Source organism: Oryctolagus cuniculus, chromosome 5 (assembly GCF_964237555.1).
Source record: "Oryctolagus cuniculus chromosome 5, mOryCun1.1, whole genome shotgun sequence".
Lineage (NCBI taxonomy): Eukaryota > Metazoa > Chordata > Mammalia > Lagomorpha > Leporidae > Oryctolagus > Oryctolagus cuniculus.
In genome coordinates this window covers 82,556,052-82,574,528 of record NC_091436.1, presented here as the reverse complement: position 1 = coordinate 82,574,528, position 18,477 = coordinate 82,556,052, and the positions used below count along the sequence as shown (strand labels likewise).

The window sequence follows — 18,477 nt, the reverse complement described above, 5'->3', positions numbered from 1 at the left end:
CACCCCAGCAGTGGTGGATGGCTTTAGGATTTACCTAAAGTTACATGGCCCGTCAGGCGGGGCTTAACTCAAGTCTTTGACCAAGTCTTCACGTTTCATGCTCCTTTCCTATCTGTTACTGTTTCTCTGAAGTGAACCAGACCAGAAATGCTATTTCATATGGAAGCACATTACTGCAAGCTTTATTACACTAGACTACTCAGTCTTATGTAGCTTTATCCAAAGGGGTCTGGCCAACTGAAGGTAGGATCTTCTTGCATATGAAGAAGCATGAAGCTTGTACTTGGTTCTATGGTGAACTGCATGACTCAGACCCCACTGCCCAGAGTTCCCCTGGAGAATGAAGGTAACTGCTTGGCCTTTCTTGCTTAGGGCTCTGTAAATCCGAGGAGGCCCATTTATCACGTCAGGATCTCACGCATCACTTCTTGGACTCCCAGAGGCATCAGAGCAGAAGTATCTCGCTAGAGCAGAGTCACCTGGCACCTCTGTGTTGTTCCAGATTGGAGAGGCATTCTGACTAAGTGGATACACAGAGGGATATCACATGTCCCCAGTCCACGTCGGCTGGCTTGGAATGATCACGTGTGACACAACTGCAGGGTCCCTCATGCATCTCTGTGGCTGTTCCAGCACTGATGAGAACAGAGAAGGGGAGGCAAACGTTCAGCATTGTCTTGGCTGAGAACTGACAACACCTTGTGGAATCTTCAGTACTTTCTCATTCACGTGTAGATGGTCATACTTTCCAAGGAGGTGACAGGCAAGTCACGTGTGTTATAAATACATGTATTATAAACATACTAAATATGACATATGGGAGGTGAGAATTTTACCACTGACCCACCAAGGCACCTTAAATATGACATATGTAGTATGGTCATATACTGTATTCATGTTTACTCTAAAGGCATACAATGAAAACGGAAAGTCTCCCTTCTGAAAGATTATGCAACGAAGTTCACGGAATCATTTTTAAAAGCCTAATTTCAGTATAAGTGTAGATCCTAAAATAGATATAAAATAGTAATTCTTTTACGTATTTCAGTGTAAAATGAAAGCGAAAAGCATCCCACTCACTGGTAATGAAGTAGTAAAACCGGCGTCAAGGTTTAGAGTTTCATCTGAGAAACCACCTCCAAGAGAAAACCATCTTTAAAGATGATTTAGAACCAGTCACTAATTTCCATTTTAAATGACCCTCTCCCCATTCAGGAAACCCGCGCGCGGTCTCCCTTCACCAGGATTTTCTTGAATCAAGGTCTGGTTTCCTCCCCTTGACTTCTTCCAGTCATTTCAAACCAACCATCAACCACTTGATCTTCAAACAGAAAACACGCCACGTTTTTGAAGGCTTCCAGTGATGAGAAGTGCAGTTGCTCATTCCGTTCTTCTAATGGTTCTTGGTGTCAGGCAAGAGTCTCACCCCGGAGACTGAGCCAGTTCTGAGCACCCCTCCCCTCCTTGTTGTTCTCCTCGGAACCACCTTGAGTTCTGAGTACATCGTCAGCAGGGGGCCTGGACGGAGTAACTGCTCCAGCCACTGGAGCGCAGGACACTGCCTCCCCCAGTCTGGAGCCTGTTTGCTGGGAATGCTGCCTAGGACTTGGTAATAACTGACAGTGAACATTCTTGAAGCTTTTTCCCTGGGTGTGTGTTGTTGCTAAGCCACGTGTCCATCTTAATCTTGTCACGTGGAAATTTCACCCTGGAGTGTGTGCTCATCTGTATATTCAGAAACTATTCCTACTACAGAAATCATTCTTCAGTCAAATTTTTTTAAAGATGGTACCATCTACTGGTCTCGAGTCTTCCTCTGATGGTCCTCGATGGCTCACAGAAATTGACCATAACAAGTTGTACCATAATCATGTCTAACTTCTTTCTGGAGTCTGGGGGCTCTGCTTCATGCAGACTGAAGGAGAAGCAGAAAGAGAGAGAGAGAGAGAGAAAGAGAGAGAGAGAGAGAGAGATCTTCTATCCAATGGTTACTCCTCAGATGGCCACAATGTCTGGAGCTGGGCCAAGTCAAAGCCAGGAGGTAGGAGCTTCTTCTGGATCTCCCATGTGGGAGCAGGGGCCCAAGTACTTGAACCATCTTCTACTGCTTTCCCAAGCCATTAGCTGGGAGCTGGGCTGGAAGTGGAGCAGCCAGGACTTGAACTGGCACCCATATGGGATGCTGGTGTCCCAGGAGATGGCTTTCTCCACTATGCCAGCCCCAGGTGTTTTCTTGTAGTTCATTTACCTAGGATTTTGATTCCCTTCTCTAAGTGTATTTCCATCTTTTAGTCTAATTTTTTTAAAGATTTATTTATCTGAAAGGCAGAGTTACAGAGAGCCAGAGCGAGAGTTGAGAGCAAGAGAGAATCTTCCATCTGCTGGTTCTGGCAGCAATGGCTGCAGCAGTGCTGATCTGAAGCCAGGAGCCAGGAGCTTTTTCTGAGTCTCCCATGCGGGTGCAGGGGCCCAAGGACTTGGGCCATCTTCTACTGCTTTCCCAGGCCATAGCAGAGAGCTGGACTGGAAGTGAAGCAGCTAGGCCTTGAACCGGTACCCATATGGGATGCTGACCGCTTTACCCACTATGCCACACCACCGGCCCCTAATGATTTTCTTGACACATAACAGAGAAGTAACTCTGTGCCCTTCATCTATCCTCAGTACTACACAGTCAGCCCTTAGCAATAGCTGCTGGTTTTCAAGAGAAAACCATAAGTTCATTTTCCTTGTCCATGGTATCTGAGAGGTCCACTGATTTTGGGCATGAGTTTTCTTGACAATGTTTTTGTGACTCCATATACCTTCTTTAGTTGTCCATGGTTTTCTACCTTTTAAAGTAAAAATATGAAGTAGACACTGAACTCCTGGCACAGTCACCATCCTTTTTGAAAAAAGTTGTCATGTTAAGCTTTCAGCATTTCTAGCCTTCCTGAATCGTCTTTTCCCATATATGCATAATTTCTACCTTTGTCTTCTATAAAAAGAAAAAAAAAAAACCCTACACTTTCAAAATGTCTCAAATCCTTAAGTACAAATCAAGAGAAAAATATGAGAGAATCTTTATGATGCTAGACTTGGTAATGATTTCTTGGATATGCCATCAAAGGCACAGGAAACAAAAGCAAAAACAGACAAATGGGACTGTGTCAAAGGACGACCCACAAAATGAGAAGGTAACTTAAGGAACAGGAAAAAATATTTGCAAATTACATTTCTGATAAGGGGCTAATATCTAGCCTATAAAAGAACTCCAACACAAAAACAAAAATCAGTAACTTGATTTAAAATAATGGGCAGTCGTTAAGACACTGCTTAGGACACCCACGTCCATGCTGCAGTGCCTATGTTCAAGACCTGGCTCTGCTTCTCATTCCAGCTTCTTGCTAATGTGCACCCCGGGGGGGCACTGGGGACAGCTCAAGTACTTGGGTCCCTGCCACCCAAATAGAATAGTTGATGACTTCCGTGCTCCTGGCTTCATCCTGTCTCAGTTCTGGCTGTTGTGGGCATTTGGAGAGTGAACCAGAGGATGGAAAAATCTCTTTCTCTCTCTGCCTTTCAAATAAAATTAAAATAAATTAGTATGAATTTTTAAAAAGTACTCATGTAAGTACCACAGGATCCAGCAATTCCATGCCTATATCCAAGAGAATAAAAAACAGGGTCTGGCAGAGATATCTGCACACTCATTCTCATAGCAGCACTATTTATAATAGCCAAGAAGTAGAACCAACCCAACTATCCACTGATGGATGACAGGTGAACAAAACATGGTAGATACATACGATGAAATATGATTTGACCTTAAAAGAAAAGAAAATCCTGTTCATATGCTACAACATGGATGAAGCTGATGGACATTATGCTAAGTGAAACAAAGCAGTCACAAAAGACAAATACTATAGGATTCCACTTTTCTGACTTATCTAACATTGTTAAACTCAGAAACAGAATGTAGGATGGTGTTTATCAGGGGCCGGGGGAGGGAAGGAGTTGTTTAAAGGGTAGAGAGGTGCTGTACTACGATGTGAGTACTTCACATCACTGAACTCTATGCTTGGACATGGTAAAGATGATACATTTTTTGGAGTGTGATTTTTTTTTCTTTCCATCACAGTAAAAAAGTCTTGAAATACTTCAGTCTGTAAAAATCTTCTCTTTGACTAGCATGTCGTTTAGCAAGATTTTCTGTCTTCTAAGGATCCTCTCCTGCATCCTCTTGTCCATCCATTTAAATTAGTCAGACTAAGACACAAATAGCTGCATTACTCTTGCATTCTACATCCTCTGAAAGATGAACCTGCCAGTATGGCATGCTGATAACCACTCAGGCATTCTGCTGTTCGTTGAAAAGAATTCTAGTAGCTATCCAGGCAGTTCAAGTTCTGAATCATGCCTCTCCTTTGTCCTCAATGTAGAAATGGGAAGAACATGGAAGCTACAGTCCCGCTGACTCTGTGACCCACCCACAATGAGCTCCTTCAACAGTATCAATTTGCTTTTTCCCCAATTTTTTTCTTTTTAAAGATTTACTTATTTACTTCAAAAGCAGAGTTACAGAGACCGAAGGAGAGACAGACAGATCTTCCATCCACTGGTTCACTCCCTAAATGCTACAACATCCAGGATTGGACTAGGTTGAAGCCAAGAGCCTGGCTATCTGGGTCTCCCATGTGGGTGGCAGAGCCCCAAGTACCTGGGCCATCTTGTGCTGCCTTCCCAGGTGCAGCAGCAGGGAGCTGGATTGGAAGTGGAGCAGCTGGTCTCAAACTATTACTCATATGGGATGCCGGTGTCACAGGTGGCGGCTTAACTGCTATGCCACACCACCAGCCCTGATCGTCTCCTAGTCATCTCCACTACTCTCTATACTTCTCTATTTATTTACAGAGCTTCTGGATATACAATTCTGCTCAAATTCTCTTTCCAGAAGTTACTTTTTTTATTTGAATATGGGATTCATTCCTATGGCTGTATTGCAATGTGATATCCTGTTGCTCATTAGGCTACCTGAGTTAACTAAAAAATTGTCTTTATTGGGAGCTGCTGCTGTGGTGCAATGGGTTAAACCACCACCTGCGATGCTGGTATCCCATATGGGCACTGGTCAAGTCCCAGCTGCTCAACTTCCAACCCAGCTTCCTGCTAATGCACCTGGGAAAGTAGCAGAGGATGGCCCAAGTCCTTGGGCCCCTGCACCCATGTGGGAGACCTGGATGAAGCTCCCAGCTCCTGACTGGCCCGGCCAAGCCATGGCTGTTGTGACCATCTGGGTAGTGAACCAGTGGGTGGAAGATCTCTCTCTCTCTCTATCTCTCTCTCTCTCTCTGCCTTTCAAATAAATAAATAAATCTTTCACAAAAATTATATTTATCATTCTGGCAATAATCTCCAATTGAAATTTTTATTACTCCAGCTTCACTCATGGACAGATAATGAAGACCATACATATTGTTTCTGTCTTCCTCTTTTCTTTGGTTTTCACCATCATTCATCAACTATTTTGTACTTTCAATGCCAAACCTGCCAGCTTCTCCCATTATAGGAGTCATGGGTTTGGCAGGATCTTCACCTTCCTCCATCCCCTACTACTTTCAGTTTAAAATGCCTTGCACACTATCAGATGAACTGAATTGAGCCAGTCTTAGCAACGCCCTCTTGGGCAAGCAGACAACGTGAGTCCCTCTTTCACTTAACAACCCATCACATATTTGAAGACGGAAGCCAAGACTGATTGGGAAGTTTTTTTTTCCTTTGAGATCTGAAGTCGTATTTTCAGTCTGCAAAAAAAAACTGAAGAAGTGATGGATCACACATGTCTCCTAAGGAGAATGTCATTTTATCCCTTGACCTCTGGATCCAAGCAGGTAGACAATGCATTAATGCTCCAGGAGCCAGCAGGACCTTGTGCCATCCAGAGAGGACCACTGTTCTCCAGGAGGGCGGGTAGTCTGACCTGGACAGTTTGAGCAACTCATAGACTGCCATTTCCCCTTTTGTTTGCAAGCCAAGAGTAAGCAGGGACATGCTGAAGCTGTGCAGGCAATACATGTGAAAGGCATTTGGGAGACAAGCATTGAACATTCTGGGTCTTTTCCTTTGCAGTAGCAGTGGGTAATACTGTGACTTTCAGAAGGAACAAAGGCATGGAGTTCGCCCTACTGCTGTGGCTTCTCCAATAGCAGTAACAGTCTTCACAGCGTCTTCAGTTTCCCTCCTCCGCCTCCTATCCTAACCAGCATTCGACAGAAGCCAGGATGTGCTTGGGCTTGGGCTACCCAAGACTCCACATAAGTCGGGGTAAAAATCATACATGGAAAGCAGACTCTTTGCCAAAGGACTGTACCCTTCTGATCTGCCCTCCCTTCTCCTGTTTCCACAATGGGCTCTGCCAATGGGGAGCAGTTAATGCTGATGCGATGCACGCACCATCTGTGCTCTGTGAGGATTTAAACAGTGGCCATTAGCACAAAGCCCCCATATGCGAGTTGGACAATGGCTGCCCTGGAGCTACAGGACTCGCAGATGGAGCCAACAGCGCTGTAGCTCTCAGCGTTGCAGGAAGCGTGAAGACGCAACGTCCACAGCCCTGGATTGGGGCGTCTGAGTCAGGTCCGCCCTCAGCCACTTCCTCCCCTTCAGTGAGTTCTAATCTTTTCTATTTGTCTTCCTGTCTGTCCATGAGGGGACCTGGTGCCGTCCAACAGCAAAGCTACGGCTGCTTTGGTTGGGCTCCTGCCTTGCGACCTTCCCAGAATCTTCCCGGGGACACTAACGCTCGGGCATGCAAGTGACTTCACAGGAGCCAGCAGGCAGCCTGTGCCGGGAGGAGCAGCGCATCTAGGATTTCACGTGGCTGGGGCATGCAGGCCGGGTCCTATTTTTGACAATGTTGTCATCTCTAGGAGCAGCAGGGCTGCGGAGGCAGGGGAGACAGAAGTTTCCAACAATGACTGTTGGCTGCGTCCAGTTTCTGTGGGGTCAAAACACACTTTTCACACTAATTTGGGGGGAAGGCGAGAAAACGCAGTAAGTCACAGGTGCATCCAGAATGTACTTTGGGGGCTGTTCTGGTCCATCTGATTTGAACGTGGCTTGGAGCTGTTAGAAAGACCTCTTTATTCATAGCTCCCAATTGGGAAAACACCTTTTCTGCTCTAAATAAAGATCTCCAAATATCCTGCAAATGAACTTTTGGTTGCGACAAACTCCAACTCTCAAGAACGCCAGGTGCTTTCATTCTACGTGAATCCAAGTATTTCTGAGCATGCCTGTAAGGATGTTGAGGTAAGGAGCCTAAACCACCCGGGGGTGTTTCAGTTTCTGATGGAACTGCAGTCACTGAAGCTGAAAATCAGACACCTAGGAAACCACAGTGAAAAACAGGTGCTCCAGTTCTCCTGAACTGTTACAGCAGGATGTCTCTGTTCCGCGGGTGGGAGCACCAAGAGGGCTCCTCCACGGGGGCTGGACGGACAGCGGCCCTCCAGGGTGCTGTCGCTTTGAGGACCTCTGCAGGCCGGCAGGTGTCTGGAGGGCATCATCCTCTCTAACAAGCATGGGAGGCCAGGGCTTAAGCATCTCTAGGAGAGTCGCCACGGTGGTAAAAATACAGAGACTCAAGGCAAAAACACTAATCCTACTTTGATTCCCCACTGCTCTGCGCGTGAACTCCTCCTGTCTGTTCGCAGCCCCTTCCTCTCTCAGGTGCCTCCATGGTCTCTGCAGAGTCCAGCAGAGGGAGGCTGGAGCGTCTCGGAGCCAACAGTCAGACTCTGGCCCTTCCTCTGAGTTCTAGTGTTCACTCTAGCTGTGCCTACTACCTGGATGCATTCCCGACTTTGGTTCACCACTTCCACCAGCAGCTATGAAGGCTGTGAAGGCCAGGGAAGGGGTGTCCACCAACAGGGAATGAAAGGGCCAGGGGAAGGCATGGGTGTTTGGCATGGCGGTTAAGACGCCACCTGGGATGCCTGTATTCCATACCAGAGCGCCTAGGTTTGCACCTGGCTCTGTTTCAGATTCCAGCCTGCTGCTCATGTGCACCCTGGGAGGCAGCACATGATGGCTCAAGTATTTGGGTCTCTGTCACCCATGTGGAAGACCCAGAGGGAGTTCTGGGCTCCTGGCTTCTGCCTGGCCTAGTTCTAGCTGTTGTGGGCATGTGGGGAGTGAAGCAGCAGATAGAAGACCTCACTCTATCTCTATGCCATTAAAATAAATTAGAAAAAATACATCAAAGAATAGGAAAATGAAAGGGTCAGGGGAAACTCTTGCAAAGCAGCTGGCAATTAAGCAGTTGGGCCCTCCCTTCTTGGATGTGGACAAGAATCACTGCTCACAGACTAGCAGTCTCGGCATCTGATCACATGACTGCTGCTTTCCACCACTATTTCTTTTCTTTCTCTTTGTTTTTTTTTTTTATTTTTTTTTAAAGATTATTTATTTATTTGAATGTCAGAGTCACAGAGAGAGAGAAGGAGAGGCAGAGAGAGAGGGTCTTCCATCCACTGGTTTACTCCCCAACTGGCCACAATGGCTGGAGCTGCGCCAATCTGAAGCCAGAGCCAGGAGCCTCTCCCGGGTCTCCCAAGCGGATGCAGGGGCCAAAGCACTTGGACCATCTTCTACTGCTTTCCCAGGCCACAGCAGAGAGCTGGATCAGAAGTGGAGTAGCTGGGACTCAAACCGGCGCCCATATGGGATGCCGGCATTGCAGGCGGTGGCTTTACCCACTACGCCACAGCACCGGCCCCTTCCATTGCTATTTCAATGTTCCACTGTGCCTGTCTTGATTATAAAATCTCCAAAGTGAAGGACTGAGTCCTATACTTCTCATATGTCTTTTGAATTAATTCTAATTAAAATTTGCTAAATATCTGCATTATGAGGAAGAGGTTTTTAGGCAGTAATGACATTATACATGTAGAAAGAATTCAGAAAAGGTCACATTTTCATGTCAATTGGATAGTACAGTATCCAAGAAAGGCTGGATGACAAGAAATCATGAGATTGCATAGATGTGCTAAGGCCATGAGGTTGTACACATGGAGGATCTTGCACAGACATGATGATACATTACACAGCCAATGCAAAATTAACACTTGAGCATTTACTGTGTCGGCTGCTGAGGTGAACTTGAAAGAAGCAAAAAATACAGTTTTACTCTGCAGGAACTTAGAACAGACAAATGGTGTGTAAAACAGGAGGAGAATAATTAAATACCAACCTAAACCGTGTGGAGATTCTTGGTGCAATCCAAGATGAGACCAGAGGGCAGGTTTGGGCTGTCCAACAGCACTAGGCTTAGATGGGAGCAGGCCCAGGACAGGAGAGTACAAAACCAACACGAGTCAACCTTTGTCCTCCTAATACTGTGATCCTGACCGTGGCCAATGTCACAAACAGCCTTGTGGCTTTCTAGGAAAGGGCCTTCCATGAGCACCTGGGATGAATACCCTTCTTTAGCTGAGAGAAACCACTGCCGCCCCCCTCCACCCAAAGGAAGCTTCCAATGGGCCTCTCTGCAAGGAATGGTATGCTGGAAGCTGTACATTGCGAAGAGGCAGGCTGACTCTGAACAGGGAGGCACAGGGCGAAACAGAGGACGGACCTACCAACCCATGAGAGCTGCAGGATGGAGGGCAAGAGCCTGCAGGCTGGTTTCTTTTCTTTTTTTTTTTTTTAAAGATTTATTTAATTATTTGAAAATCAGAGTTATACAGAGAGGAGAGGTAGAGAGAGAGAGAGGTCTTCCATCCGCTGGTTCACTCCCCAATTGGCTGCAACAGCAGGAGCTGTGCTTGTGGGGAGCAACCCGGACTGGACTAAGTTACTGGAATTAAGACTTATTCTATGCATCTGCTCTCCCACAATATGGCACTGGGAGAGGAGAAAACAGCTTCTATGCAGCTGCCTCTTGCCAACTTGAGTGATGACCTCCAGGAGCTGATCCTGCTCCTGATTGGAGGAGAGCAGCATACTCGGCGTGTGGGCAGCCGAGTTGGGATTGGCGGAGGAGGACTATAAAAGAGGAGAGAGACGGCATGCACCAGGAACATCTAAGGGGAACATCTATCTGAAGGAACACCTGTGCAGCCCCCGAGAGAGCCGGCCGGCGGTGTGCCGCTCCCTCCGCGGAAGTGGGGAAAAGTGGCAGGGGGAACCGCCCTTCCACGGAGGTGGAAGGGACGGTAGCCAACCCGGGAAGAACCAGCAGCAAACCCGGGGAGGGCCGAGCAGACAAAAGAACAGCGCAGGGTCCTGTGTCGTTCCTCCACAAAGACGGGGAGCGACAGTGCTGATCTGAGGCCAGGAGCCAGACGCTTCCTTCAGGTCTCCCACGTGGGTGCAGGGGTCCAAGGACTGCTTTCCCAGGCCATAGCAGAGAGCTGGATTGGAAGAGAAACAGCCAGGACTTGAACCAGTGCCCATATGGGATGCCAGCATTGCAGGGCGGTGAGCCAGCCCTAGGCTGGTTTCAAAATCAAGGCTGGGAGAGTCCAGTGAGTGAGCAAAACTGGTTCTTCCTGTTAAGTCAGCGTCAGAGAACTTCAGATCCGGGTGGGCTATTCTAGATCAGCCTGAACAAAGCAAAATCAAAATCTTGTACTGTAAAGTAGGCAAGGCAGCACTCTCCTAGTTAGCAGGGAAGGTATATCACAGGAAATGGGAGAAGAGAAAGGAGAGAAGTCAGTAACATGGGCAAATGTCTCAGAAGCAATGCAAGGCAGACAGAAGGTGAGCAGGGTCAAAGTTCAGAGGATGCTGAGAGCAAGGAGTCCCTGTGAAGTCCCAGACTCCCTGTTACAGAGTAAGGACAGCGCTGTCCTGGCAGCCCCATGCTGTAGGGCCTTGCACTACAGTCTCAGTCCCTGAAGGCCAGCACCGCCAGGCCATACTCTGAAGTCCACTCCACAGCCTGATTCTGGGCGGGAAGAGAACACAGCTTGTCCCTCACTGCGGTCACGGGCCAGACATCAGAACACTTCATCTGGCACATGGAAGAGAGCTTTATGACTGCCCCTGACCAGATAATTAGATAAGCCGCACTATGACCCAATCAGCACATCCAGGAATCTCTAGGGAGGCAAATTCTAAAATGTGTAATCATCAAGAGCTTTTTGCTATGATTTGTTTTTCTAGAGAGCACTTCATTTCTCAAAGAGGACACCAGGCACGTGTCTCTCCCGTGGCACGACAGCCCTTCTCACTTAGGCGAGCTGGACTGCCAACAACGGAGGAGGGAATGGATTGTTGGTTCCCCGCGGATCTTACAACAAGCACCGCTGAGCCGCTGGGCTGCTTTGTTCAAATGCCCAAGCCCGAACCTGGGGATGCGTGAGTCTAGCAACGTGGGCTTGCTGGGCTTGCTGAAAACCAGAAGAGACCAGGAGAGGGAGCACAAGAACACAAGATATGCATATATCTGGGTCGCAGGGAAGGGCAGAGAATGCAGCAAAGTGAAGGAGAGTGCCTCAAAAAATACACGCAGAATCTGAATGGTGGATTGCTGGGGGGAGGGCGGAATACAACACTTTTTGCTTGTTCATCACATAGAATTTTTACACACATTTTTAGCTGATTCTACTGAATGCAGACCTAAAAGGCCATTATATGTGTTACTGGTTTGTCCTTGATGACAGTATCACTTTAGGAATTGGCAACTCTGTCTGTGATGAATCACGGGCAGCCACCCTGCCCTGGCTGTCCCAGTTCACCTGCACCACTGGATGGGAGTACACGCGTCCAGTGGGGACCAGTAGGTCTCACACTCACTGTGGCACTTAGCTGGGACAGGTGTAAGGGCTCAGGAGTCCGTGTTACCAAGGACAAGGCGACAAGACCAGGCATCCTCCCCACAACATGAGATACTGCTGGGGACCATCTTGCTATGCAGGGCACACATCACATTAGTCCTTTAACACATGTGCACTGACTGCATTCCAGGTTCCATGCAGTGTTAGGTGTTAGGGAGATAAAACAATGAGTACAAAGGAAGGGAGACTGGTCTGAGAGGTTCCGGGCTGATGAGCCAGAGACAAGTCAGCAGGTCACGAGAGCACAAGTTGGTGAGAGCCGGAACAAGGGGACTGAGCTGCTGCTGGCAAAAGGGCACCTGACTCAGGAGGTGACAGGCTGAGGCCCGAGGGAGAATGAGCCAGGGCTTCGGAGGGAATGGGTGATCCACGGGCAAGAAAGAAACGTGCAGAGATGCATGAGAATGGGCGGCACACAGTGTGGTGGGGCAGTGGCCAGGGTGACATGGGGGGCACAGGTGATCCTGGAGAGCTGAGAAGGGGGACAGGTGGTGATGGCACACCCAGAAGGTTGGCTGGGGCGTCAGCAGAGTCAGAGGAGCAGGGAAGCATCAGAGAGGTCACTCTGGCTACCTTTGGGGAATGGATGGAACAGGGGCGAGCCAGTCACAGAAGTCTGGGCAAGCCCTGCTGTGGCTGGAACACGTGGTTGGTGGTGGAAGGGAAATGCAGACAGACAAGGAGGAAGAGCTGGTGGGCGTGAGTGCCCAGGCTGACTGAAGACAGTTCCATGTTGCTTCTAACTAACCAAAGCCGCCACCTGGATACCCCACTGGCGGAAAGAAGGTTCCAGATGGGAGCCCTTCGGGATATCTTTCAACAGGCATTACGCAAAGGTTGACAGGTATCACCAAGGCAGTTTAGGTTTCAAACGATCGAGAACAGGGCTTATAATGCCGTAGCTTAGAGCTTTCTTGAAGGGACCACACCAATGCCAGTCTCCTACCTGATGCAGGATTTTTTAAAAACAGCAAACTCACCCAAGAAATCACTCTGGTTTGGCAATGAGAAAGGGGAAAGTTTCTACAGGGTATTAGGGTACACTTAAAATTTTTTTTAATAAAGAAGAACAGAGGGTAAGTGATCGTATAACGAAACATTAAGCATCTCCATGCACAGCACTGGGGAAAAGGCAGGGTTGGTTTTTTCCCTCCTCCTCCTCCTCGTCATCACTGTATTAGACACAAAGGACACACAAAAGACAAAACATCGCCCTTCTTCTGAGTGCTGGGTCAGTGATTTTTAAGACTAAGGTTTTATGATTCCCAATATATCATGGGAGGGAAAAAAAAACTCCCTCGTTGTCCTCACTTCCCATGCATCATGCTGTGTTAGCAAGATCTTTTAATGTTTCTCCTCACTGCCAATTACAGCCAGTGAGTCAAAGTTGATATGTAAAAATAATTGTTCTATTATCACCTGCTGGCCTTACTAATAAATCTGCACTTAATTAAGCATATGTGTCTTTTTAGTGGAAGAGGGTGCAACCCGAACTAGAGGCATATGGGTTCCAGCTTGTTGAGGACAGACCTTTAAGAAAGCTCAGGGCCTCATTATGTGCCCATAAACACAAATGCTATAATTTTCCTGGATTAAAAATCATTTTCAAAAGGTAGACACATACACATCTGTGCTCACGGCAGCTCTCGGAGCAAGTTCTACAAGGTCCAACAAGTCCATGTTGAGAGTAAGCCTTCAAATAGCTCTGCTCCACTTGAAGGCTGAAGTGTGGAAGTGGAGTGCGTGTATGTTTTACGGAAGAGTCAGCAATAGGGAACAGAGCACACTCACAGCTGTAGCAAGCCAGGGTGAATGTATACAGTGAATTTTAAATCACACTCACAATTGGCTTGTGTTATCCATTGGAAAAAAAATCCCATCGATTCTGGGCTTTGTGATGGTGTTTCTGGGAGAGGCAGAGCTTACACTGAGAGCCTGGCGAAGCTTCGGATGCAGATTTCTTCTCTTCTCTTCAAAAGAGTTTAGGGAGCAGAAATTGCTAATGGAATACCGGAACAAGAATGAATATTATGTTTCTATTTACTAGCCACTGTCTTGGTATGGTATTAAATTCGGGTGGTTTCCTTTGGCACTTACTGGGCTGAAACCCCTTCATTTTCTTGCTGCCTTCTTAGACAGACTTGAGCAACTTCTTCATTTTCCCTCTTTGTCCTTTCCCCCTTCTTCTATTGAAACAATTCTGCAAAAACAGTGTTTCCATTGTTAAAAAAAAAAAAAAAAAAGCCACAACTCTGTTACTTCCCTCAACCTTCTTCTTTTGTTCTTCTGATGTTAAAATCTTCGTGATTTTGCTCAGATTGTTTTCATATTCAGTTGGCACAGTCACCACTCCATACAGCTCAGTTTCTTCCTCCTCCTCTTTCACTGCTTGGCTCCTGCCTGGGATGCACTTCTCCCTCTACTCTTTGGTTAGAAACCATTTGCTAAATAACTGGCTCCAAGAGCCTCCTTCAGGCTCTGCATCATTTATGGAAGAAGCTCTGCTCAAATGGAGAGAACTCTCTTAAGACATCTTGGAAATGCAAAAGATTTCAGAGAAACCAAAGCCCCACTTAGCAACCCGAAGTGCTTTTGTTCTCGATTTAGACCTTGGGGGCAGCTTTCAGAGGGCCCCATGAAATATCTGATAGGTGAAACGTTTTCCTTCATTTGGTCTGTTTTTTCCATAGCACAGTCTATGTGTTTCGGGAGAAAAAGCAGGGTCAATTCAATTGATCACACGCTGTTCCAGTGACAGACACGCATCCATATGAAGCCTCCCTCCATCTCCCAGTTTTAACAACACGGAATCTAATTTAGAGCCACGGGAGTGAGGATATTAAGAGTTAACACTTGAACACCGTCCTTAATTCATCTTGTCATGCCTGAGTCTCACTTCTCCTGCAGCAAGCAGGATCACCCACTGTTCTGAGGCCGCTGGACGAGGATGCAGCCGGCTATCCCATTACGGCGCCACCACGGAGGGAATGAGCTTGGGTGCTCTTTGTATGTGAGACCTCGAAGCAGCATGGGCGAGCATAGAAGGCAGGCAAAAATCAGGAGAGTAAGAAAGCAGGCGCATCAGCCAGAGGCAAGTTCCTGCTTGCCTTCTGCCCTATCACCAGCACCTCACTATCGCCTGCCTCCGAGGGCACCTTCCAGGCAGGGCGCTGGCTGCTCTCATGACAGCAGCCAGGCTGTTAGCAGTCTCCGCTCCCAAACTTGAAAGACTGTCTGAGCCATGACGATCACAGCAGATAACATGCTCTACTCTCACGCTTTCTTGTGCAATTGTGCACATGTGGGCATGAATAGGGGGCTTCTCTTCCCCACCCCAGGACCCCCTGGGTGCGCTGATTTTAGGAATGGTTTGAATGGCTGCTCTTTCCACAACGTTAGAGGGCACATACCCACTGAAATGGGACACTCGCACTGCATTTCTTTATCACGGAGCACTGTTTTAATTTTTAACCTAACCCAGCAGGAAACCACAGTGTAGCCCTGATCAACCATGGAATGGATAAGATCTCTCTGACCATAGAGAAAGAGCCATGGTACTGTCTGTCACAGGGCAGTGACAGCCTTAAGCAGGGCATTATCTTGCTGGCTCTGGAGCAGGTGGAAATCACAGGTCAAACAGCAGAGAGTTCGTTCTTCAACTGACCCGGGCTTTTTGCTCCCTTATCTAGGACATCACCAGCAAGTGGTCTGCTATTCACAAATTCATTTTTCTTCATAGCTTCCTCGTCAGATTACCACCAGGTCCTGCCAGGAAGTAAAGCCCTTAATTTGTCATCTGCCTATAAAGTTTTAAAGTTATTCTTTTTTCCATCTGTGCGCTTTGCCAGAATTTTATCCTGCAGCGAGGAATTCCTATCTAAATTCTATCTGATCCCCTTGGTGCCCCCGCGCCTTCAGGACGCGTGGCCTTCAGGCCACCCACTCCATGCTTTCCGGCCTGCGTGCTCTTCCACGTGGCTGGCTCCTGGGCTCGGCATGAATCCAGATTTCCTTTTCTCTTTTAGAGAGAGCCCTTACTCTCCCATGCATTTCTCTCTCACTAAATAAAAAGCTTAAAGCTTAAAAAAAATCCTCTCTGTTGAGGTGCACCATTAGTTTCCTCCTTGCCCTATATAAATTACACCTCTCAAAGAGAAGACATTACACAATAAGTCTTTCTTGGATTTATTCAGAAAATAAATATATAGAGTTATTAGTACTTTTCAAATTAAAAAAATAATTGATTATATCTGAACCTAAAATCATGAGCAGGTCAGTTATCTTAATCCCAAAATGCACTATTGTGTTTTTTTTTTTTTTAATCACTGATGTGATAGATACGAAAGTCTGAGCTATTTGGATTTGCTGGCATGGATTAATAACTACCCATCTCAAATCATTAGTGATGCTGGTTCCAGTTCAATGATCGAACTGGGCAAGAAACCATTTCATCTTATTCTTTCCTTATGAAAGAGCTGTTGGCTTCATAATGCATTTCTTTTTAGAGAAAGGTCCTTTTGAAAGGGAGAATTCTAAAACCGGTGTTAAGAATCACTGGCGAAGAATAGAAATTCATTTTAAAGCAGTGTACCATGTATAAACGCTATCTTACAAACAGGATTATTTAATTTAAACCTTAGATCTGTCAAGCTCTATTACTTCCAATGGAGCCTGTCGCCTCTTGAGTTCATTATACACTGAGATTATTTTACAATCTATGTTAAGTCATTGCTGAGATACAAGGCGGTTGAAAAAAATTACACAGCAGTGTCAGTAAACACAGCAAAGTCACTGCAGTGTTCGGAGAGGCAAAAAGTCATCTTGCTAAATGAGGATCCAAGCTGTCCTGGACCAGGGCTGTTACTAATAAATAAAAGGCCTCTGGGAAAAGTGCTGAGCGTACGCTGGATCTATTTTCAGCTTGCATCAGCAGCTGCTGGCCCTGGGATCACATCCTTACGCATACTCTACACCATATGTAATCACTCCGGTGCTGCAACCAGTAAGATAATGAAAGAGCATGGCATAAATCTATACTTGAGTGGAATGCTAAATGAGAAAAATACTACAAAAAGGGGGGAAATAAACCACATTTTCAAGTCATTAGGAAGAAAGACTTTGACATATGAAGTGCTGCAACCATTAATAGCACTTATCATATAGAGTGGAGACAAAGAGACAAATTAATCAAACTGACAGAACTGGGACATTTTATGCTAATGCAGGCTCCTGGGTTTTCGTCCGTATTCCTCTGTGTCTGGAAAACTGATACCATTACAGGGCAGGAAATTGCATGAAGAACATGCAACAGATCATAAAAATTCACACACTGACTGCAGGAACACTGCCAAGAGCTCTGTAAAAACAAGGATGGAGACCTCAACAGCGAAACTACCAGCGAGTAATGAATGCAAATAAGTCCGGGAATATCTCCCATTCATGCATTGTAATGAACCATAGGCTTCTTGCTCGTAATCATAGTTGTGAGACTGCAGCCTAGAGAGCCAACTCCGCAGCTACCCCGAGAACGCTGCCCAGGCGCCGTTTTTTTTTTTTTTTTTTTTTCCCCATCAGCTGGGATGAGTGCTGCTCAGACCTAAATTTATGGACCGCATTGTGCGGGCTTTTTCAAAAAATGGCAAAATCAACATATACATGAACTTAAGACTTGAGGGGAGGAAGAAGAGAAATGAATTGATAATGCCAAGGAGCAAAATTTGCTAGGTCCATTTGTGTGACAATCCGAGACGGAGAGGTTTTTATAAAATATGTGCTCGCGGTCCCTGACTTCCAAACACCTCCCACTTTATGAATAAGCTGTACTTAAAGTGAATGGCAGGCAAGTCCCCATGAAAGCTCCTGGGAGCAACTAGCCTTTGTTCTCCAATCCCGAGCCCCTACGAGGCTGGTGGAGAGACATCTACTGGTTCATTTATAACAATCTAGAGAGCGAAATTGCTGCTGCCTTGAAAACTGTGTCCTTCCCCTCCCAGAAGCCTGTGTGTCCTTGTTACTGGGAGAAGATGGTTTCCTTAGCTGGAACTCCAAAGATATTTTCCCATAAAATAAAAATAATGTATGAATAGAAGTTGGGTGTGGCTGAAACCGTACAGCAGAACCAGAATCCAATGAGACCATCTCAGCCAGCATTCAGGGATGCAGGCTGGCCCCAAGTGATTCAGTTCCAAAGCTTCCTCCAGCTCATCTAATATACAGCACGCATTTTTATGCCTCAAGAACTTTGCTAAAGGAGGCCCTTCGTGTAGTGGACAAACATTAACCAATGGCTACCATACGGGCCTTGTATGATGGTCGATTAGCAGATGGAAAACAGCCCCCCCACCCCACACACAGAAATGAGGAGACAGACAAGCAATAATTCAAGTTCAATGCCATAACTGCTAGAATAGAAATCAGGAGATGTAACAGGTGTATAGCAGAAGCCACTAAGCCCCAGGCGGCCTGTTCACACCTCCTGAAATCCCGTATGAACCTCTTCTCCTCCCCTCTGTGAGGTCTTCCCTCGTTCTCTCATCAGAATTATCTGCTCCTCCTTTGTACTTTCATAGCCCTTCACTTATACGTAAGCTACACACTTAATTTTCTTTTCTCTCTATGTAATAATAAACATCTGTTCACTGAATACATTTTCCGA

The 18,477-nt window shown here is 46.5% G+C and overlaps 1 protein-coding gene and 1 long non-coding RNA gene across 2 annotated transcripts in view; one reads left to right on the top strand and one right to left on the bottom strand.

Moving 5' to 3' along the window:
* Positions 1-18,477, bottom strand: part of BACH2 (BTB domain and CNC homolog 2) — a 396,258-nt gene that overhangs the window by 35,819 nt on the left and 341,962 nt on the right. The window lies entirely within an intron of this gene.
* LOC138849634 (uncharacterized) lies at positions 6,895-13,276 on the top strand. Its single transcript, XR_011388617.1, has 2 exons — positions 6,895-7,290; positions 11,149-13,276. It is a non-coding gene; the product is annotated as an uncharacterized lncRNA (long non-coding RNA).